The sequence below is a fragment of the Pituophis catenifer genome, unplaced genomic scaffold (assembly GCF_029215685.1).
Source record: "Pituophis catenifer annectens isolate HBS135680 unplaced genomic scaffold, rPitCat1.0.hap2 SCAF_9, whole genome shotgun sequence".
NCBI classification, from domain to species: Eukaryota; Metazoa; Chordata; class Lepidosauria; order Squamata; family Colubridae; genus Pituophis; species Pituophis catenifer.
The window spans coordinates 5,996,785-6,002,843 of record NW_027256889.1 but is presented as its reverse complement, the minus strand read 5'-3'; positions in this window follow the sequence as shown (position 1 = coordinate 6,002,843).

Here is a 6,059-nt window from a genome sequence, read left to right as displayed (position 1 = left end):
CATTTTCTAAGCCGCACACACACGTGTGCAAGCCGCATGCACGAGCAAAGCAGATGCGTGCAAGCGCGCACTCACATTTTCGGTGCTGGGAAAACTAGTAGTTAAATTACGTGAAGCCTACCTTTGATTTGCAACCTTTGTAGCAGCCCCATGATCACATGATCAAAATTCAGACGCTTGGCCACTGACTCATACTTATGACCGTTGCTGTGTCCCAAGGTCACGCGACCCCCTTTTACGACCCTCTGACAAGCAAAGTCAAGGAGGAAGGCAAGGTTCACTTAACAACCAGGTTATTAACTTATCAGCTGCGGTGATTCACTGAACAACGGTGGCGAGAAAGGTCGTACAATGGGGCAAAACTCACTTAACCACAGATATTTCAGGCTCAGTTGTGGACCTTAGTTGAGGACTACCTGTATTGGCCACTGATCTCAAACAAGAGAATGTGCGTAGCAAACAATGGTAAAATCAATTAAGTCGATTAGCATAATACAAAAAAGAAAAATTAAATATATATGGCAGCTGCTGAGAAATATGTTGAGACCCATATATGGCAAATTCCTCCACTGACACCTCTTGCTACCCCCCCACCTTACACACATACACACACATGCACCCATGCTGTGCAGGCATGGATTTACAGCTATACCAACATCATGCAGCTTTGTTAGACTGTCATCTTACATCCCCTCTTATAGAACATAAGATTGTCTGAACTAACTTCAGCCAAATCCCAGCCAACCTGTTTGAGAATAAGCGAGGGCTCCACTTATTTTTTTTTCCCTCTAACTGTAAATCAAGGGATGGTCCAGGGACAAATGAGTTCACTTTGCTTAACTATGGTTTTGCTTTCCTGCAAAATGGGATTCAGCATGGAGCGTCTCAGATTTACCATTACATCGCATGATGCTTAATCAGTGGTAGATACCCTGTTTCCCCGAAAATAAGACCCAACCAGAAAATAAGCCCTAGCATGATTTTTTCAGGATGCTTGTAATATAAGCCCTATCCCAAAAATAAGCCCCAGTTAAGATTGTCAGTAGACAGAGGCATTTAGTACTGTATTTTCCTCCCAAATAAGACCTAACCAGAAAATAAGCCCTAATGTGTCTTTTGGAGCAAAAATTAAAATAAGACCCAGTCTTATTTTGGGGAAAACACAGTATATCCCAGTTTAGGAAAAGTTCCTCTCCATTTAAACAAGGAAAGAATTCTACAAGCAAGCAATAGGGACGATGGATTGGTCCTCTGCCATGCTCTGGATAAATCGATTTTCTTTTGAAAAGGGCTTGGTTAGTTTTCTGCAGTAATGCCATTTTTAATTTTAATTAATTTCTAATTTTGCATTCGGCAGCTTCAGGCCTCATTGGTCACAAACGTTTGGGGACTGGAGAAAACGGCACCAACCTGGAGTAAATTTGTACAGAGAGTAAGACCTGAAAGAAACACCAGCTACTTTTGGTAAGTGGCCTGAGAACAGAATTGCTAAGGGAATCGCCAAATTCTTTAGAAGTGACTTGATCTCCAGAAATCAGGGGCGAAGACTATCTAATGTTATCGGTTGCTAGCTTTCATGTATCATCGCTTTTGAGTCAGCTGAAAAGTTGGCAGTCCATCTTGGGAGTAAGTATGATTTAGGGTTCATTGTGCCATCAGCCACATGTTTAGACTAGATTTGGCATTTTTCTTATCCGTCGTTTTGAGTCCTTCCCAAGCATCTGAGATAGGCAGATACTTCTGTTTTAACAATGTTGATGGTATCCTCACAGGATGAAGGCCCTTCCAAGCAGAGCTGCCTTTCGCAATTGACTGATGGTGATTTTGTCAATGCCAACAACGTTCCAGTGGCGCTCCGGATGTTTTGGGATCGCACCCAAGGTGTCTATATCACTATTGTACCAGGTTGGGGATAGTGCAAGAGATGGAGATAACAGCTCACCCTGCCCGGGTATCAGCCTTTGATTGTTGGGAGCATGGAAATCTACCCTTTTAACCAAATATACACATAAAACACAGAAGCAACAAATAACAATATTAAATCCAAGGGTGGAAGCTGTTAAATCTGCACCTGGTTACCTTTGCCCAGAGGCAAAACAACTTAGTCAAGGCGAGCGATGGAATGTTCTAAAAATGCAAAGGTTTGACATAAAAGCGGAGTCTTGGCTGAACTCCAAACTAGTGTGCCTGAATAATGTGTGACCCATGAAGCACTGACACAGCCCACAACCACTTCAGTAGCTGTTGCCCTGTCCATGCTCTCGCCAATACTTAAAAGTTCCTCTCTGTTTGAGGTTCCAGCCTGCAACAACTAACATAAAACGTGGGATCTTGGAGTGACATACATTTCTTTGTTTCCAACAGCAGTTGAAGGATGGTTCCCCAGGCCAAGATTTTCCCATTGCACAGGGTGGCTCTAGAGTGCCCGGAATGGTTGAGTTGGGGGTGAGACTTACCCTCTATGCCATCTTCTCATTTTTCCTACTACCTTCTCCTACTGGTATATTATGATTTATTAATTGTTTTTAATCTCTTTCCCTCCCTCCCTCTCCTCTCTCCCTTTCCCTTTCCCTCTCTCTCTCCCTCCCTCCCTCCTTCTCTCTCCCCCTCTCTCTTTCCCTCCCTCCCTTTCCCTCTCCCTCTCTCTCCCCTTCTCACTCTTCTCTCCCCTCTCTCTCCCTCTCCCTCCCGCCCTCCCTCTCTCTCCCTCCCTCCCTTTCCCTCTCCCTCTCTCTCCCCTTCTCTCTCTCTCCCTCTCTCCCTCCTTCCCCAAAAAGAAGAAATAATCTTAGTTGGGAACCGAGGTGCAAGCTGAACTGTCCTTTGTTGAGGTGAACTACTCTTGACTGTTTCACTGATTTGTTCTGATGATCAGATTGAAAACTTGATATATCAAGCTATATGTTCTCAATTCTTCGTATGAATACGATTCAACGTATAAATACAAAGCAAGAATAAAGAAGAGAAAAGCTGGAAGAGAGAAAGAAAGAGTCAATATTATAAGGAGCAGGCATTCAACGATTTAAAAATAGACCTCGTGAGGCAAGTTGAAGCCAAAGAAATCATCATTTTCCAAGTGTGACTTTCCAAAAAAAAAAAAAAAAGTCCTCAGAAAGACCTCAATAAGATCAATGATGGCAAACCAACTTCTCTGAAGGCTATCTATTTTCCCCTAAAGAGCGCAACTGAGGATAACCCGGAGCATATTTTGAGATCCCATCTCAATTCACGGAAGTGAGAACGAGGTGCAGACTGCAGTTCCTCTTGGAATCACCCATCGCATATGGGGAGAGGAGAAATTCCACGGTGGGCCACTATAGAACATGGTTTATCCCGTTCCTCAAAAGTTTTGGGACACTTTCTGGGTTGTCCCAATCAAAAGAAAAATACAGAAAATAAAGTTGGGAGAGATTTCTAACATGAAGAGATGCCTCCGAGATTACGTGTCTCCTTTAGATGTTTCCGCACAATGCAACAGCTCAGATATCAGTCTAAGAAGCCTTACCTTGGACACAGGTTGAGAGGCAGCCAGGGTCCCTACGTGAATTTCTTTTCTTCTACTGGCAGCCAGTTGACCATTCTGTAGGACCGTCCCTTCATTCCTTCTTTGAGATCCCAAACTGGGCTTCCATGGTTGGTATGTGGAGGCCAGAGGACTTTGCCTGTGAATACAACTTGCCCGCTGAACATTCAAGCAGGAATTCCAGTTGTTACTCGTCTTCTGCAGATCAAAGGCCCCTCCCTGAGTTGACTGCACCTCCTTCATTATTGTAATTAGCCTGCCTCTTTATGAATCAGGACATCTGGTTGCAGCTGTTCCCCAAGCAAGGGTTTCCCATATTCAGAGAGTTTGCAGCAGGAGGCAGAAAAAAAAAAAAGGACTTTTGGCCACTTGTGAGATAAACACATTTATCGTCCTATAATCTTTCCAAGACTAATACCATGAATGTTATCACATAGTCAGGAGATTATTGGCTGTGTGTGCTACACACCGTGCATAAAAGTAAAGGTTCCCCTCACACATATGTGCTAGTCGTTTCCGACTCTAGGAGGCGGTGCTCATCTCCGTTTCAAAGCCTCTGGAGCCTGGGGACAGTGAAAACCAGACCTTCTGGGGCCACCAGAAGTCAGGAAACAGGCTGTTTCCGGCCTCCGGAGGGCCTCCAGGGGGTGGGGAAGGCCGTTTTCACCCTCCCCAGGCTTCAAGAAAACCTTGGAAGCCTGAGGAGGGCGAAAAACGGGCCTACCGTACCGAGCCCACTGGTAATCTTTTTGCCATCGTGTGCCAAAAGTGGGAGGGGGGAGTCTTGGGGGGTCACGCATGCATGCGTGGGGTGGGGGGCATTAAATTAAGGGTGTGGGTAGACGTGCGCGCAACCCCCTCGCGCTCCCCCCACTTTTGGCACGCGACGGCAATAAGGTTAGCCATCGCTGCTCTATAGTTTTACTTCAATGCTCAGGATCTGGTTAATATTTGGATGGAGACCAAATTGCTTTTAGTTTCAACTGGCAAGCTGAGAATATAATTGAGCCCCAAAATTATGTTGCTGAGGGAGACATTTGTGAAGTGCTAGAGGCAGGGAGGCCGAAAACGGGCCACGCAGGGCCTCGTCAGGGTTCTGTGTGGTCCATTTTTGGCCAGCAGAGTGCTGCTGGAGCCTGAGGAGGTGATCCATCCGCAACAGGAGAAATTTTTACATTGCATCAAAAGAAGAATTCCTTGTTCTCAAAGAAACCCATTGCATAGGCTTCTGCAGAAGATGGATGCCAGAGGTGGAAAGCATTTAGCATTAGATCCTCCCATGCTATGTAATATACACTTTTGGCACGCGACGGCAATAAGGTTAGCCATCGGTGCTCTATAGTTTTACTTCAATGCTCAGGATCTGGTTAATATTTGGATGGAGACCAAATTGCTTTTAGTTTCAACTGGAAAGATGAGAATATAATTGAGCCCCCAAATTATGTTGCTGAGGGAGACATTTGTGAAGTGAGTTTTGCCCCACTTTACGACTTTTCTTGCCACTTGTTGTTAAGTGAATCATTCCAGCTGTTGAGTTAGTAATCCGGTTGTTAAGTGAATCTGATTTCCCCCATTGACTTTGCTTGTCAGAAGGTCACCAAAGAGGATCATGTGACGCCAGGCTGCTGCGACGATCATAAATATGAACCAGTTGCCAAGCGTCCGAATTTTTGTTCGCACAGCCATGGGGATGCTGCAACGGTCGTAAGCGTGAAAAACGTCATAAGTCGCTTTTTTCGGTGCTGTTGTAACTTTGAATGGTCACTAAATGGACCGTTGTTTCTCCAGGACATCTTGGAGAAAGACAACTTCAACCTATTTCTGTACTGTTGCCCAGAAACTATACTGTTCTTTTCATTCCCCACTTATTCTGCCAGAGCTGAAGAAGCTTCTTGGATGAGAAGCGAAATGTCTTAAAAAAAAAAAAAACCAAGAAAAATTGCAGACTACAGGAACCAGGAGTGCCACTCAGGTCACCCTGAGGACACAGATAAACCTCCAAGTGGCCTCAATGACTCTCTAAAAGAGTGTTTCTCAACCTTGGTAGCTTGAAGATGGGTGGACTTTAACTCCCAGAATCCCCCAGCCAGCAGCGCTGGCTGGGGAATTCTGGGAGTTGAAGTCCACCCATCTTCAAGCTACCAAGGTTGAGAAACACTGTTCTAAAAGGATGCAAACGACCAGCTGTCTGCAAGGACTATAAATCCTTCCATTCCCCACCATCCAGTCAGAGCTGAAGAAGCTTCTTGGATGAGAAGCGAAACGTCTTCAAAAGAAAAAACAAGAAAGTCCAGTTGCCTCCTGAAAAAGCACTTTTGGGATGCCCAGAAATCTGCATATCCGTACCTCACCTGAAGCCGAGGTCAATTCAAAGGAGACCTCACCTCCTCAGGGGGCAAAAATGGGAGAAAGAAAAGCAACATTTTTAGAAAAGCAACCAAGTTTATGCATTTGAACGGCAGGGGCAAAACCAAAAACTAACCCCACCACCAGAATGTCCCAAATTTATTTCTGAACCCATCGATGAAACAGGCGT